This window comes from Camarhynchus parvulus, chromosome 1A (genome assembly GCF_901933205.1).
Source record: "Camarhynchus parvulus chromosome 1A, STF_HiC, whole genome shotgun sequence".
Classification (NCBI taxonomy): Eukaryota; Metazoa; Chordata; class Aves; order Passeriformes; family Thraupidae; genus Camarhynchus; species Camarhynchus parvulus.
The window spans coordinates 9,668,341-9,687,351 of NC_044586.1; positions in this window are offsets into that span (position 1 = coordinate 9,668,341).

A 19,011-nucleotide genomic window follows, 5' to 3' on the forward strand; every position below is an offset into this window, starting at 1 on the left:
GTGAAGGGGGATAAGCAGCCAACAGCGTCCCAAGGTGAGCATCAAACCTTGTCTCTGAGAGAAGGGAAGGCAGAGGGAGAGGAAGGAAAGAGGAAGGCACTGTTCCACCCTGTCCAAGAACCCCAATGTGACCCCATTCAAATTTTTCCCCTCACGGTGCTGCATGTGGTAGGCTCAGGCAAGGGATGAAGCATTTCTTGGTCAGCTCCAAAGGGGGCCTGGAAAACAGTGTATGAAGGGAGCAGTTAGGGAGGTGGCAGATTAGATCTATAAAGGAAGTATCTCCTTTTGAAGACTGCTCAAAACTGCCCTACTTTCTACTGCAGTATCCTTCTGGAGAAGGAAGGGTTCTAAAAGCAAAAGAGGGAGTGGATAACTATTGACTTAAACACAAGGGAAAGTTCTCTCCAGACTGCATATGTACAGCTCCTCAATAGTCCCTTGTGAAACAAGCAGGAAAGGTCATAAAAGTCTAACAAATTATTGTAGTTCCTTTTCTATTCCCATAGAAAATTTGTGGTTTGTATTTTTAACAAGTGCAATGTATTCCTATACAACTCTTTAAACCCTCTGCTTTCTGTGAGATGGATGTCTATATGCACAATAAGCTGCCATAGCAATGTAAAAGTAGAACAGTAAATGAATAAAAAGAATATGTCACAGCTCTCACTGACTGAGATAGTTATGTTGAAAAAGGAAGAAAGTAAAGAGAAACAGATGGGGAAACTAATCTAAATTATTTACCACCAATTCAATAAACTGAGCTAGCAATTCTGATACCCGTCACAGCTCCTACAGGCCTTTTTTTGGCAGGGGGGATGGAGAGGGAAGGACTTTTACTTTAGTGGCTGTAAGAATTCTGCAACGCAATCTAAGAACGAGCCATTATTTTGATGTCACAGACAGAATACATATTTCCATTTCAAGTGCCATGACCCTTTCTGTCCCCTGTCTCTTCTGAAGTTCTGAGGGGAAGAGGGAAGAAAGGTGTGAGGGGAAAAAGCAATTTGAGATATCTGTGGCAGCAAGTTTCTTTGTAGATAACTTTTTTACTGATGTGCTTTTAACTGAATAACTATACATCATTTTGCATTCATTCCTGCAAATTAATTCAAATTTTTGGTCTTATCTTGGGATTCACACACACATTCACACCACCATATTTCTCCTGCTGAAAAACCATAATTAGAAAATGTCACTAGGAGACAGCAATATTTATCACAATTTGACAACTGTCTAAACAAATTGGAACAATTCTTGAAAGCAGCTAAAATAAATACTGAATAGCTGCAAACTTCAAAGGCAACACTTTGCTTTACTAGAGAATAAATGATATCACAGAACGGGAAGTAGGTCCAGCCCCACAGAGGTGAGAAATGCATGGGTGGGGAATGCACTTTGTATAAGAAATCTCCAATCATATGGCAGGGAGCACATGGTAAACCAGTTAGTGTGAAAGATAAAGGGCTGCATTTGCTTAATAATCACAATAAATCCACTACTTAAAGAAGTTGAAGCATGAGCTAAAGCATCTCCCTCCCAAAAGTACAAAGCAGTCTGTCTTGAAAAATTTCTAATTAGAGAAATTGAAAGGTTCAGCTGCACTTTTAAAAGCACTCCAGATATTTAGGAACAGGGCTCCCACCAGATGCTATTGATTCTCATAAATCACTGAAATGCTAAACAAAAGCCCATTTCTCATCCTTCCCCATTGTGTAAGTCACATGACAGAGATCACAGATCTCTGCTTTCTAGAATAGACCTAAAATTCCAACTATTACACAGAATATCACTGAAATGCATAATTTAAAAAGTGAATTAAGCCTCATTATTTTCAATCAGTCCAAAAAGCACTGCAGATCTAACCCACTTCAGTTAGTATCTCTCTTTCATCAAGGTATCAAAATTTAGGTCTCATCTCCATAGTAAACATAATTAGTCATTAAGAGTCTAAATGGAGAATCAATAAATTCTTTATTCTGCTCAAAATGTAGTTATAAACCCACACTTCCATGAAGAACTTGTATGAGCTTATTTGCACCATTCAGCCAAGAGACATAAGAAAATCAAAGCCTGGGATATTGCATCCAGTCCTGGTAGATACATGAAAAAAGCCCCCTTTTTTTCCCAAGGCAGCTTACCCTGCTGATCCTTTGGTAAGACTGAAGGGTGAATTAGTGGTAAGTTTTCTTTACAGAAGAGAATTCCACACAAAACTAGGAGCCATGCTCTGTTGCCCCTGAGCTCCTTATTCTCTCAGTACCAATGGTTAAAGTTGATTAATGAAGACTTCAGGCCAAGCACTGTGTCTTCTTGGCTCTCCATTCAACAAGCAAGTGCATGATATGACAAGATCAGAAAAGTGTGTTTGCGTATTTGCTTTACCTGTTACTGATTTGGCCAACAATGCCAAAGTGGTGCTATTGTTTTGTTTAAGAAAGTACTTGACTAAAATATAAAAGAAAGCATAAATATTTTTTTAATGTATGAAAATTACATAAGTATGGTTATTGAAATAGAAATAAAACTAGCCATAACTTTTCAACTTTTTGTCACTCGAAAACCAGCAAAGTAATCTTATATCGATGCAGGTGGGCCAGGAATAAGAGTCAAAATGCCACAAAAATTCATAGGCTTTAAATGAAATTCTGAATCCTTATTCCAAGTCAGAAATTCAGATGAAGAAAATTGTTAGAAGTCAGGGAACTGAAAGCCTTGATGTGACTCAAAGCTTTTCAGATTGTGCAAGTCCTATATCATACCAGAGATTTTTAAGCCACACTCTAGTCTGAAATCAGTGTAGAATTTGGCTTGGTCAGTGGCATGATATGATTGAGATTTTCACTGTGCACACATCTTCAGTTTTACCTGATTACTTTCTTACTCATGGCACATAACCAAAAACTTAATGTTCTTAAAACCCACAAAAGATGCAAGCACATCTGAATTTAACAAGAAATGAAAAAAATTATTCCTAACAGGAAATTGTTGTTTAATTCTCACCAGTTCCAAATTGTGAGAAAAAGTTGAAATATATGGCTAACAGTCTGTGAATTATTTTTCTTTTGTTACTTTATGTGGTCACTATGAACAACCTTATGTGCAAAATTTCACATTTCATTTTTCTGTTTTCAAATTATCCTAAGTTAAGCCCAAAAAGAGATTCTTGGAACCTATAGGCCAAATAGAATACTTATGTTGTTCTGATGAAGGTATAATCAATATATTTAAAATATTTTATTTTTAGTCTGAAAAGGAATAGTAATAATTTATTTGGGAGGGTCTACTTATACTGGTCCCTCTTTTTAGGTTACTGGTCAGTGGAAATTAGTCTTCCAAACACCCAGCTTCTAATCAAAACCAATGTTTTTCCTTCCTCCTGCTCCACCCAGCAAACTTAGTTAAAAGACTATTGCAACATAATTTTATTGTTTGTCTGTTTGTTTGGGAGGGTTGTTTTGCTTTGATTCACTTTGTTTTGATTCTGGGGGCAAGGGATAAGGAGGAGGAGATGAGTGATATTTTTTTCTCTTGGGTACAATCCGCATAAAATAAAGAATTTTTCTTAATGAGATTACTAATTATCCAATTCATGTGTGGAAGTGGCATTCAGTAAAGCAACTAGATTAAATTTGTCTTGAAAGAAAGAAAGAAAGATTTCAACACAAAGTTGTTACCCATTCTACTCCTACACTAAACATGTTGCTTGTGACAGCATTGGAATATTTTACTGCACTATAAATGCCCAAACACACAGTATCTGATATATAGAAATCTTCTTTGACTTTTTTTTTACACAAAGGGTGTAATGGGAATGCCAGAAATTTGATTACACGTCATGCAGTATAGAGATTTCATTCTGGCAGAGGCCAAAATAGGAAGGACCTCCCTGATGGTTACATTAAAATCTTACAGTAGCTGCATAAAGGCTGCAGTTGTGTATATATACACATATACAGACACATGTACATATATATGGGTATATATAGACAATGCTACAGTGTGTGCATGTCTATGTGCATGTGTGTGTGCACGTGTATATTATGCTTTTCTTTTTCCTGTCAAGTAAAATTTGAAACGCTTGCTTTTTTCTCTTCAGATTTTATGGATTATATTCAGTAATCCAACTGGAATCTAATTTTAGAAGAGCATTGTGTAATATGGATGTCACAGTTTAGGTCCTGTCTTTGTTTTTCATACCTAAAGAAATGACCAGATATTTAAACCATAAGACACCTCTTCATTGTCATCAGGCAAATATATTTTTTGTTTAGATACAGATATAAAATACTAACTCTGAGGGCCATATTATAAAAACCTGTATTAAAATTTTATCTTCTATTTCATTTTTCTCCATAAAATTTCTATTAAGTGTGATTTTTTTAAGTGTAAGCATCTCTTCAAAGTAAGAATAATAGGCAATATAAACAGAGCAGAATAATAATTTCTGCCATCACCTCAACAATTATTTTTGTCATTTATATGTTTTTTGTAAGAATAATTCATCCCCCTCTACAGCACTCTTAACTATATCAGAAGTGGAAAAGGCTTAGCAAATTCTTATTCCCAAAATTATTTATAATAATTCTTGATGTCTCTTTGTTCTTCAGTAGCTTTTTATTTTGCCAGCTTAGCTCAAAAAAGTCATAAAAAGCACCAATGTGATACTTCTGCTGCTAAACATCCTTTCCTACAAGTATTAAACATACACCCACCTAAAATATCTATATATTCACACTTTATTGAAGCTCTTAAGAAACAAAACAAATATAATTGAGAGATAATTTTTCACACCATTTTTTAACTAAATGAAAGGCATTGCATTTTATTTTATCTTCCATTCATTAGTATAATTTCATTCCTCTAATGCAGCAACAAAATGCCTGCAGAACTAAGAGGACTCTATCCTGATAAATTGGATCATGCTTCATGTACTCATGTTAAAGAAAAAAGTTTATTCAGATAACCATATAAAAAACTGATTAAATGAAACTCATATTTTGTAGTGAAATATTTAACTTCATAAATTTAAAAATCAAATAAATGTTCCACTCTTCCTGGTTTACTGGCATTAACATGATTTATGGTGTGAAAAAAATCCTCACTTTAACAATGATCAAAGACAAAGGATCCAAAAGAAACGGACTAAAGTGTTTATCAATTAAGAGGGAAAATGTCCTTATTTTGTGCACAGCAATGAACTCTATCCTTTTTTTTTACACTAGAATTTCAAATGCAATTGATATAAATGCTGCATAAGAATTATGGTTCTCTCCATTATTTCCACTTAGAGACAAGTTTGAATATAATACAGCACATGAAAGTGAGAGCACATTATACAATGTGATACACTCATATCTTTTCATTTATTATCATTTCTAAGGAATTAGTCCAACAGAATTCTATAGAAATCCTGAGCAAGTTGAAAAAAATAATTCTCAGAAGTGTATAAAGATAATAGTTGCCTGATTAAACTAAGTCTCATCAGACGTGAGTCATAAAAGGCTCCACTGAAAGCAGATTGGTACTTCATTATATTCTGAACAGCTTCACCTGTAGTCTGACACCTCTCATTGCTTTTGTCAGAATGTGATGGTTCTGTTTCACAGTTTCTTAATCCTTGGAGTCTTAAGGTTGAATATTAAACATGTTTATCAAGACCAAGGATGTCAGGAAACAAAATGAAAGTAGAAGAAGCAGCACCACCTGCTGCTGATAATCAAATTGTGTATAGGCTTTCATTTCTACCAAATTACTGCAAAGACACCCAGAAATGCTAAACAAAGAGATTAGTAGCACTTGTTTTTCAGACAGCCTTTCCATAAGGAGTAACTGTCCTCTCTTCCTTCAGTGTTGGACCTCAGTTGGTATCCTGACTAAAACTGGGGTTTCCATGATGCAAAGCATGAATGTGGATACATGAGTTTCTGATTTCACTACTGAATAATCCTGCTATTAACATTTCAAGTCATTATAACCAAACAGTGACAAGTGTTAAGTGTTCATTTACTAGAAACCATTTAAATATCTATTAAAGTTCTAACTGGATTTATTCTTTCTTTTTTATTTTCTCATGCTTACTCATAATACAATGTCACTACTTGATGACAAATAATATTTCATACTGTGTATGTAACATCATTGTGTTGCAGAATCCCCCAAATACCTCAACAATGTCTTTGTTGCGCTATTCTCACCGTCTAGCACTTATAAGCTTTTTTAGTAACAACCAATAAATAAAAAAAAAAAAAAATGGAGCTTGATATGTACAAATATAAAAAATTCAAGAAGTTTTGCTAGTTTGCAGTTCATGTAACGCCATCTTGACCATTCTCTTCCCCTCTCTCTATGAGCTGTCTAGAACTGTAAACTTTACTCCATAAATAATAGTGTATTCATGCTTTTAAAGGCTTTTATATGCATTTATGGTAGGTAAAGGTTGGAAGGGGTAGTTGACTGATTTTCACTTTTATCTACTTTGATTTCAGTAAAGGGCTTTGTCACTCTGTATACATAAAGGCTAATGCACCCTTTGGTTTGTAGAATGTACTGAAATGTTTGCAACCCTCTTGGTATCAGGTCCAAAATGTGAAGCATTACTGTTAAGAGGGTATCTTTCTAATGTATTTGTATGTATAGTTTACACCTCTGTGAGGTCTAATAAAGGATTATGGTTAATAAAAAATGTGTTGAAAATTCATCATCCATACAGATTTTGCAGCAATTTGCATTCTTCCTTTCTCTTCCCTGGCATATACATTTCCGTTTTCTCAGAATACACCAAAATCAGGACATACCTTAGCAGGGTGATCAGGCTGCATTCATCCTAAAATAGAGCTGGCATGGAAAGTGGCTCAAGGGCCTCGATGAAAGGAAGTGTCAGCAGGTGAAATTATGGAACCTATAGATAAAATTGATAGAAGTGAATGACCAGGAACTGACTGTGTTCATGCACAGAGGAACATGACTCCACTCTGCTTTACAGAGGTCTCTCAAAAGCTCCTCACTACAACAGAACTAAGTGGTAGCCAGTATCTGGCTTGTATCTCTATCATTTCTGTTCTCAAGAGCAGAATCTGTGGGTAGGTGAATAAATACTACATGATAAATATGGCATCTTGCAGGAAAAGGAAGATTGTTGTGAGGTAACCTTCAGAAATCTATTGGGAGATCTTTTTTAAAAAAAGAACAAGAACCTAGTCAAGGAAAAACAGGGTGATCTGGTATTTCCTAAATATTTGTAAATTTGGTCCCTCATCCAAAGTTATTTAAACACTAAACTGCTATGGAAAGAGAGGCAAGCTCTTCATACCTGCACACTGCTGATTAAAAAGCAGAAGAGAGGCATCAGCAGGAATGCCCACTTGATAGTGGAGTGGCACCATATGTGAAAATCTTGATGCAATCTGTTCCAGCACCCTCAGTGTTCATCCTCTCCCTAAAGGAGCAGGAGAAGAGGTGGACAGTAAGAACTCAGTTTAGAGGTGATATTAAGGCAATCAGACATGATGATGGCAAATCTATGCAGACCATTCCCAGCTGTCAACTTGTCCTTCAATGTGCATGTTCAATGCTCATGGCCCTCTCAGATGGGTGCACTATTTGCCTTTTTCAGCCACTAAACTCACACACTTGCCTTAATCTTTCCAATATGAATGAGAACAGCCTCACAACACCACAGTGCAGCTCCCTTACTCCCCTCCTATGTATCCCATGTGGTCCCAAACACTTGGGTATCCCCATTTGGCTGAAGTGCTTCATAATTCCATCTACTTTAGTTCTGGGAAATGCTCCTCTTTGCCAGTGAACTCTGGTGCTGAAAGGCTTGAGGACAGCCTTACTATGGCAAAAACTGACCAAAAAATGCCTCTGGTTCCAGAAGTCCCAAAATTGTTAATCAGTGGAGGATAGGAGTTGCACTGCATGTTGCATTGTGCTGGTATTTTTCCCTAGATATTGATTTAGGCTAAAGGGCAAAATAGTTTACTGGATTTATCCCATTTTATCTTTACTCCAACTCCTTGTGTTTTTATCTTGCTGCCAGAGTAGACTTTCCAGATTCCAAATGCACAATCTCTAAGGGTGCCATCCCTGAAGTGATACCCTTCATACAAAATTCTCTGTATTTAAACATTTACAGGCAATAATGCTTAAACCCACACTGTTTTATCCTAATTCTTTTATCCTTATTGCTAATTGAGCAATTTAGGGAGATTTTGGTTTAAAAATAATTACACAGCAATATTCAACACGTTTTCATTCTTACATTCTCATGACAAGATTCAATCAACAGAGATCACAAATGGAGAGTTTGGCAATGCAGCCAAGGAAAAGTGTAAAAATCCATTCTTTTTAATCTTAATTACAGGTTTTAAAAGCTGTTAATCATATGTATTGCATTACCACAGGTTTTTAATCTTACATGAACGGCTTGTTGATAAATACAACTGGATGATAGGCTATGCTAACGCAAGCAAAATAAGAACACAGATTGAAGAAATGTACAAGGAATAACTAACAGTTCAGAGAAAAAAAATTCTGTGTTCAGCCTCTTTCTTCAGTTGTGTGCTACCTCAGACACACGGAATTTAAGTTATAGGAATTTTGATCTAAGAGTTGCTCCATATTAACCAAACCTGGATATTGACTTACTTTGAAATCATCTTATTTATCACCCTAACACGAAACAGGTTTTGGATCACAAGAAAAAGAATCAGTCTAGAAAACCATTGCTACATGAAGGCCAGCAGGATTTTTGGAAGCTTAGTAAAAATTAGGACTATCAACAACAGCAGCTAATAATGTCATGGAAGACATTCTTATTTTATTAGTGCTAAGTTTATATTGAATACCAGAGAGAACTAGACTGATTTTTTTTTATACATGGACAATTTCATTAAGTTATGTGTGGTTTTGTCCTATATTTTCATACAACTTTACTTGGTTTAAAATACCCTTTATTCTTTACTGTCTAAATTTTGGCTCTTACAACTTTTATCTAAAAAGTGTGTACAAGACATATAACAAGTGAAAATATGAAGTGGATTAGTGGTGGTTTTAAGCCAATGTTTCATTTCTGTGAAAAGGAGTTACCTCTGAGCAGTGTTTTCCCAGCTGAGAGGGTGACAGAGCTATTAACATTCCCCACATGTTGCTCGATGCATCAGCCATACACAGATTTTCTGCCGGCGCTCTGCAAAGAAGTCATTTGTCATCTCTGTATTTTGACAACCAAAACACTGAGAAGAAATTGAACAGATCAGGAAGAGAAGTGTTAGTCAAACTGAGATAAAACAAAGATTAAAGCTGGATTTTCAGATTACCACTGGGCTGGTTTTGTTTGTTTGGGGAGTGCTTGGACTTAATCTTTAATAAAACAACCATTTCAATTAAAATGCACTGTCTTTGTATCAGACTCCAAGCTCTCCAGGACTTGCTTCTCAGCATGTGCTCTCTCCACTAAGTAATGTTTTCACTCTTTTTGTTTGTTTTTTCCTTCTGTTTCATATACCACCTATTCTTGCTACATGGTGACCTGATGCAATAGGAAAAGAGGCAAATGTCTTCCCAGCCCTTGCAACAAAAAAAAGCTGGTAAAGTCTACTGATTTGGGCATGCTGAGAGATAAAGGTGTGAATGCCATCAGGCTAAGCATAGAATAAAATCAGATCTCCCATTGATTCTGCACATACCTCAATTACCTTAAAACTTGCAGGGGGAGGAGACAAAGCCGCAATGCCAGAATTTTTGGGGTGCCCAGTGCTACACCTTTAAGCATGCCCTCAGACTCTCATGGCACACAACATAACTACAATCACTTGAAGATATTTTGGGTTCAAAAGCAGATAGAGCAGGGAAAACCAGTTGTTTCCACAGAGAAGTTGCCAATTTTTTTTTCAGTTTTTGTCTAGGCTATAGTATTTGAGATATATTTTTAAGTTTCTGTCACATCTATAATTTTTATTCTAAATCAATTTACAGAGAATCAGTCTCTTACCTGTGCTCGAATTCATATGGTTTTTATTAAAACTACCTGCCTGCAGAATCCTCACCAGAACTGGTATTCATACTGTGCAAGGGGGAGAGTTTTCTTCATTTCACATTCTTCAAACCCTTACTTTCCAAATAATGCTTTATATCATTGCCTTTCCTGCAGATTTTCATCTGGATATTGTTATCGTTGTTGGTACTTCCCAGCTTCAAATATTTTTTTGTACACATAACTTCTACAGCCAAATCAGTCAGTAAATTTCTTGGTAATTTAACATGCTGAAAACAATCCTGTACTGCTTTAAGCACATTCTGTTGTTGTTTAGTAATCAATAAATAAGCAATTGACTTCAGACAAAACACTTCAAGTAGCCTTTTATGCAAATAAATCTTACTATCAAACATATTTCCTGCTGCTTGTGTTTTGTTTAAACAACATTTCTCTTTTTTTATCCATCTTTTAAATTTCATTCAAATATTACATATTCTCTACCATGCCAGCCAGAACTACTGCACCAGTAAACATTGAAACATGCCTTCCTGTACTTAATCTCATTTTTTACCCTACCTGTCTCATGATCCATACTGTTTTGAATCCCAAAATCAAGATAATTTAAGGCTGAACTTGCAGCATGCTAACTGCATCCAAGGCCTCCAGTGAGTCAAGGAATTCCACCAGCACCTTACAAACCTAGATCTCACATTCAAATATGGACACTTCTACTGCCCTCAGAGATAACCACTGACATCCAGGTCCTCCTTTTTAAATTTTCCAAGTTTACAGCTTGTGTTTTTATACCCTGTAGAATGTCAGAGTCCAGTAAGTCTGGCTCTGAATACTTCTGAATAATTTTGAGGATAAAGTCAATCCTCTTTCTAACCATTCTATTCTAAGACAGACTGGAACTTTCCTGGGCACTAAATAAAGAAATTTTCTGGTTTGAATGATTTCTCTTTTAGTCTTTCTTCATTTCTATTTCCTTTCTAAAAGGAAGCAGACTGGTTCTTTAAACTTACCTATTCTAAGTTCCAGTGCAGTAACAGAATTACCAGGATGAAATGCCATCCAAGACTTGGGCCAAGACTCAGTAAGTTATTTTAATCAGTACATAAGTATATACCATAAGGAGGTCCATTAAAAAAACTCTTTCTCAAAAATGAAAGTGATATTGATACAATTATTAAAATTGTTACTCCAGAAATATTTTCCCCTGTAAGTTTATTAATATAGATATATTATATTTTTCCTTTATGAACTAATCATATGCTTCTTGCTACTTCAAGAGAAGGCTTTTCAATGAGTTTTATTCTTTTCTAATTTCCCTCCTTTTTTCTTCCTTCACTGACATTCTTCAACAATATTTAATATGTGATACATTTAAACTGTATTTCACTTAAGGATTTTCAATTACTATATGTCTTTCAGATAAATTAAAAATTATAAACTTCAGGCTTCCTGTATTTCATATAGCTCAAACTTGTCCCCCTGCCAGATTAAATCTCCCTTGACTAGATTTTATTTGGTTAGTTTCCACTTATGCTGCCTTACTTTTCTCCTTTCCTTTACTTTCTTCCATTCCTTTGTCCAATGCAAAAAAAACCAAAAAACAAAAAAAAAAAAAAAAAAAAAAAAAAAAACCAAAAAACAACAACAACACTACAACAAACCAAACCCAAATCAACATATTTTTTCTTTGATTTTTGATTTTTGAAGGAGCATTCTCCAAGAGTAAGGTTATTCGGTGGCTCCTAGCACCATGAAGATTTTTAATTTCCTTACATCTTCCGTTTTCTTTATGCAAGCAGATCTTTACTTTTCAGGTAACATTGTTGACTGAGGAGCTGCCACCAGCATTTGTTGGAGTCAGCTTCCTAGAAAGTGTATATTTAATCACATGAAGCTAATACAATATAGAATCATACAATATTCTGAATTGGAAGGTCATCCAAGTCCAGCTCCTGGTCCCTGCACAGGACAGCACCAAGAATCACATCATGTGCCTGACAGCACTGACCAGATGCTTTTTGAACTCCAGTGACCTCCCTGGGGAGCCTGTTCCAGTGCCCAGCCACCCTCTGGGTGATAAACTTTTCCTGATATCCAACCTAAGCCTCCCCTGGCACAACTTCATGGAGTTCCCTCAGGCCCAGAGAGAAGAGATCAGAGCCTGCCCCTCCGCTTTCCTTTGTGAGGAAGCTCTAGACTAAGAAAAGAACATTCTGTAAATGTGTGATTGAATTTTCATCTGAAAGTAACTTTCCAGTATCTTGATAAACTATTGTTTCAGAAAATGGCAATTATTATATATCCTGTCTTAAAACTATCTTTGCTGGCATTATCTTTAGCATCCATCAGTACTGGAAGCACTTTCCTCTTTACTCTCTGCTCTTTTGTCAACTGTTGTGTTCTGTGCAAACAAGTTTCTTTATACAAAAAGTATCAGTGCTAAACATTCTTTCCCATTCTTCACAATCTAGTAATTATCCATCCAGAGAATCTCTCAGAAAATATTTTTCACACTATATGCCTTCTTGTGTGAGAGTAAACCTATGCCATGAGCAAGAAACTTTCTCTCCTCCTTGCATTGCTTTCTATTTCGTCAAGCTTCCCAGCAGCAAATAAACACAGTAACTTATTTACTTAAAGATTAAGATTTCAAAGAATATTTTATAAACCTCCTTCATTATACCACTTACATTTCCAAATGTGATAAATGAATCACACTGTTTTTATTTTATTATGGATTGGACAGAATAACCTCCCAATATCAGTCAGCACAATAGTGCCAGATACAGGTAAATTGTCCATGGGACCTTGATTAAAAAATTAGAATTAATCCATAACAACACAGTGCTTTTCTAGTACCTTGTGATTTCTTCCTGAATTGTTATATCAGTTTCTTAAACTCTCTCAAGCTTTAGAAAAAGCAAGAATCATTAGATGTATGCAGCACATGCTTGTGCAGATGAGAGATTCTCCAGCTGCACGAAAAGCTGACTTAATGTGCAATATACAATTTGAAATGGTTATCCAATCTATCAGTGCAAACAGTGGAACAAACAAATGCTATTCTTACTTGGAATGTCTCTCTATTCTAAAATTTTTTTTCAATATTTGGCTAAAAAGAATCCATGATAATTTATAATACAGCAGATTCTTTCCTATGCAGCTTTCCCCCTTATCCAGAAATGTCTGTTATTTGCCAAATTTTAGAATGTTCATACAGCTACAGATACTGCTCAGGAAGAGAATAAATCTGCGAAATTTTAACCTAAAAGGTTTCAGGGAACTGAAAGGACAAATGCAAAAATGTAAAAGCTAAAACATAATAGTAAATATATAATAATCTATGACAAAAGCCTCTCTAATACTCTCAGTTTAGAAATCTGTTGTGTGGGACCTCAGATTACTGAAGCCTGAACACATTATCAAGGTGATATGCCATATAATTTGAACATAATAAAAAAGTTGACAGTAACTAGTACAGATAATTATGTTATGAGATCATGGAGGAATAATTCTTTTTACTTCTGGAACATATCACAGTGTTTTTCAGAAGAAAATTATGCAGAATTATCTTCTTTTTGCATCAAACAAAAGTGAAAGAATGAATTATAGCTAATTTGCTAAAAATCATATAATTCAAAACAAAATCAAGAGCAGCACTCAAGAATTCCAGCACTGGTTTTATATTCACTGTTACAACCAAATACTTTGCTGCAACCATTCTATTATTCTAGAGTCAGAAAATAGAGCATCAAATGTAGGATAGACCTGATGAGAAAGGAACTAACACCAAGAGGAAGTGCTGTAAAGCACTTATACAAGCATTTATACAATGTCCTTATCCAGTTACAAAGAGATTATCTATATTTATATATCATGGGACAATGTCAATTCACTCATTTAAATCTGTTGCTTATGCCTTTAGGTTTGCCTTTAATCATTGCTAATTATTGTTTTAAACCCTTTATTTGCCAAAAAAATTCATTTGTATGCTACAACACATACATAAAGTCAACCCAGGCTTTTCAGAGTAACTTAAAAAAAAAATAAGCTATTGCATTCATTTGAACATATTGTTAGATAAACATATCAGATATGTGCATATATATATGAAATATATTTATCTCACTTACAATGCTGTACAAGTTAAGTAAGAAAGTCTCAGCCATTAGAATCTACCAGACTGCAAATTCAGAAGGTGAAGGACAGTAAGCTGCTATTCTAACATGAGCCTAGAAACCACATAGTACCATCCTCAGATATCAGAGCCCTTCTGAACAGGCCTGTAAACTAAAACAAATAGTTTTCTACAACTATTGCCAACACTGACCATGTGCTAATTTCAACTGCAATCTGAACTATATACCTATCAATAACAGGTTTATTTTTTGTTATGCTTCTGTCAAAACAGAGTGCCATTGTTTTCCTGAAAAAACATAGATAGAAATTCAGCTGCCAAGAGAAATGATAAGGGGATTTTGTCTCTTTCTAATCACTTGAGAAATCTATGTCTAGATGGGATGAAAACAGGAATTTAAATCATGAAAGTAATCAAGCGATATTGAATCATGAGAAATCAGCAATGGCTACATGTTTCTCAACCCCTTTTTTGTCAGTAGGGCTGCACAACAGAGACTATGCTGTCAAAATGGCAGATACTTCAAAAGAGATTAAAAAAACTGTGATAGTTCAAGAAAATAAAGCAATACTTTTTGAATTGCTAACAGAGACCTCTCTTCTGGCCGCTATCTGGCCAGTAAGATTTAAGAACCTTGTATTATAAGGGAAGCAAGATCTTCAGACAAGCAAGTTGTAACAACTACACTCTAATTTACCAGCTGATTAAAGTTTTCAACTTCAATTAAAAAAGAGAATTCTTAAATAAAATAATATAGTGAATACAATTTCTTCAGTCTCTGGAGGATAAAACTTTACTCATATAAGAGGAATAACTAACAGGCAATTCAAAAATGACTTATCAAAACCAAATAGAGGCAATCAAAATGTGAATATTCATTAATATTACTAATGACATTCACAGAAGTTTTTTATGCTTAATCAAACAAGATTTGGGCAGTTTTTGAATACAAAAAAGTCAATACACAAAATCACATAATAATTTGTCGTGCTCTCTGCCCAGAAGAGGACCAAGATTTTGGTTATTTTAAAGGCTTAGTAAAGACATCTCTGTTTCCATACTGGGTCAAGCAGAAAGCAGTATGAGTATTGAAGCATATAATCATTGATAGAAGAGAAACATTCACAGAATCATGAAATGCTTTGGGTTGGAAGGGACTTTACAAATCATTTAGTGCCAACCACCCTGCCACAGGCAGGGACACCTTCCATTATACCAGGATGCTCAAAGCCCCATCCACTCTGGCCTTGAACACTTTCAAGGACAGGGCATATCCACAGCTTCTTTGTGCAACCTGTGCCAGTGCCTCACCACTCTCACAGGAAAGAACTTCCTAAAATCAAATCTAAATCTACCCTCTTTCATTTTAAGGCCATTCATCTCACCTTAAATTCAAGATCTGAAGAAGATCGAATTTATAACTAAGAAATTATAGTCCCAGTTTTCAGATGACTGCCAACTTATACTTGGAAAATATGATATGGAATATTTCAAGAATTTAAACTTGTCCTTGTAAAAAATGTTTTGATATAGAAGATCGAGTGTGACTTATATGTATTAGGAAAGCAGCATTTTGAGGAGCAAACACTACTTTCAAATTCCTCATTTCATTGTTCTAGAGGATGCAGAAGAGTTCATCCAGGGCAGAAATTTGGAAAAAGAATGCCAGCTGACCCAGTTACAGCTTTGGGATAAAACACCTAAATTTTGTTATCTATATAAACAAATACACGCACCTATCTCCATAGAATTTTAGACATCATGAAACACTGAGCAAGTGATTTCTGGTTTCTGCTAACTTTAGCTTCCAACTTTAGCTTAGCATCTGCTTGATTCACTATAGGAAAAAAGTAAGAGGAATTGTCAAGAATTTTTTTTCTCCACTGTGGTGAATGAGTGCAAATGAACAGCTAGGTGTAACTCATGAAAATTCTTTTTCAGTTTTCAGGCCTGGATCTTAGACAGTGGAGAAAAATGTCCTCTGGAAGTGTCAAATTTATCCTGCCATAGATATGATGAGCTATTTTAAACAACAATGTTTCATCTCCCTATTAGCACAAAATCTAGGACGGAGAAATCATAACAAGGCTTCTCATAGAGCAATTTAGAACACCTTATCACTCATGTAACATCATGCTATAGATTCAAAATTACAATCCCCTAGAGATGAATTTGTCACATCCTAATACAAAAACACCACAGTAAAGAATAAAAATGAAAAAGGCTGTTATATTTTGCACATAAATTTCACTAAGCAAGGAGAAGTATTCTTCACCTTTAGCAAACTAAACTTACTTAACTACTGAATTCATTCCAATGGAGCCAATTCACAGTAAAGTGCACATTCAAAACTAGGGGAGGAAGAATAGAAAACAGAAATAAAATACAGCAACTTCAGAAGTTAAGGCTTCTACTGGAATGCTATGGTCAGTTTTTGCATCAAAGTCCATAAATGGTCTTGAATGGAAAGCACCAAAGGGAAGCAAAAATAACCACTGGTCTAGGAAACATGACACACAAGAAAACATGAAAAGCTTGGGTTCTTTCAGTCTTGGAAAAAGATGACAGAGAAAATGAAACACATAAAAAGACTGTTGCCTTCCATTAACTGCATTGTCTGACAGGCAAGTGATATCAATGAATCTATAAAGCACAGATAAATTATTAAAAATTTAGCAAAATATCACAGATATGCATAAACTTGAGTTCAAAATTTAAGATTCTGCACATTTCTATTTAATTCTTCAAGGAAAATTTTGAAATCCTTTATGCACACAGGATTATGCAACATAATTTACTGGAAATTAGAAATAATCTACCTATAATTTTTTTTAATGTTCCTCTAAACTGTAAATGTGACACAGAAAGGTTTATTTTACATCTGACAAACAAGAAACTCTTTCCTTTGTGCAAGACCAACAGCTGAAGGAGGCATAGATGTCAGATTCATGCAGTACCCTTTCTATGGCTATATTATCTTAGGTTCTGTCTCTGGAGCAAATTCTCAGCATAGATTCAGGGCTATGCACAGCCTACAAAATGTCTGGCTCTCTAAAATGAAAATTTTTCTTAAAAAATGCATGGTTTTGGTGACTTATCTTTCAATAACACAAAAACCAAGGCAAGTTCTCTACCTCCATAGCAATGGAAATTCTAGGAGTTTACACACATTTCTTACAGGGCTAGTGTGAAAATATTTACAGTTAGTAGGGCAGTTAATAGGGTATTTCACTGTTATATTGTTGTTTGCTAGAAAAAATAAAAATAATCTGATTTCTCTCCTTGGAATTCCACAGACGTAAAGCAGCCAAAAGAGAAAATTTTTGTATAATACAGAATATTAAGGAAAACCAGACAGGAAAGGAAAATCAAACATGCCGAGTGGAAACCTACAAATGAGAAAGTTTCAGCCTGCTCTGAGCAAGAAAGAGGAGCAGTGACACCAAGGAGAAAACAGACTGAGAAACTGAAGCATAGGGAACATTTGCCAGGGATGACTGACCAGGCTATCTCTAAGGAAACTTATGCAGTGCACATTTGGTTTCCCTAACCCTTGATTTTAACAAATTCTTTTTTGCTTCCTTGCTTTCAGCCCTGCCTTTTTATTCCTCTTCTAGCTCCCACCACCCCTGTTTGCTCCTTAGCTTTACTTCTCTAACTTCTTGCAGCAATTTTAGCCTCAGTATATTCAATGAGCTTAGCTGAATCTGGCACTCATCTGATGGTTTAAAGTGACAGACACAGAACTTTAAGAAGGTTTGGAGAGAAGCTGCAGCTCCCTGACTTCAGTATAGCTGAGTGTATGACAGCTCAAATGTGATGCAATTCTGACTAATGGAATAATACCACTCATATGTTATGTGCAGTAGATGACAGCAGCTCGGAATAATTCAATTATACATTCCTTATATTAAAAAACTAACAGTAATTCAGCTATAAGCCTGCCCAAAAGCCCCATCCAAAACAAAGTATGATCAGTTGAAACCTCTTGTATTAGTGGAGCCAAAGAATGGTTTCAGGTTGACTGGTGTTTGGTTTTGTTTGTTTTACTAGAAAGACATAGAGCATGACTATTCTTGTAAAGCAAATATTTTTACAGTCCAACCCTGTAACAGATAAGTAAAAAAACAAGTTGGGGGAAAAACATCTAAAATCCTTGTGAGAATGCATTCATGGCATTCAATTCAGAGAGAAATCAAGCTTTTCAGCTTTGATGTCTTGTTTTGAGACTGGTTAATTGAACACATAGTGGCTCTCTGTACAATACCAGCCACAAGTTTAGCTCCTACATATAACAACTGGTGAAGGCACTGTCAAAAGAAAATTCCTGAGTCTGTGCACAAGAATAAACTGGAAACTTATCCTTCCCAACATTATGAAAAACACACTCATGATATGGCACTGAGCTTTAGAGTGCTAACATTCTAAGGCTCATGCACCAGGCAACATTCCTGTCAGCCAATTTTACATGCCAGATGTCTTAGAGGAAATGAGAACCTGGAAGGGAGAAACCAATAGAAAAAAATACTATATTTATTTCATGAAAACATGATCAAGTTTTTTTAGTACAGAGAAAACTACAGACCAAATTCTGAAGGTCTTAAACTAAGCAAAAATCCCACTACAGTCAAGAAATTTACTGATTATAAATCATAGATTTTGGCTCAATATGATTGGTGCAAGACCTGTGATGCAGTTAATGAAAATGTTATACGGATAACATAACATTTCTCATAATCACTAAGCTCATAAACACATAGGGAATGGGAAAAGGGAAGCAGGGGGGGTGAAGGGATTTTAGGATTTTAACCATTAACTTAGATGGGTTTCTAAGTGAAGTTGTATTTGATAAATTAAAATGTTACCTAAAAGTTAA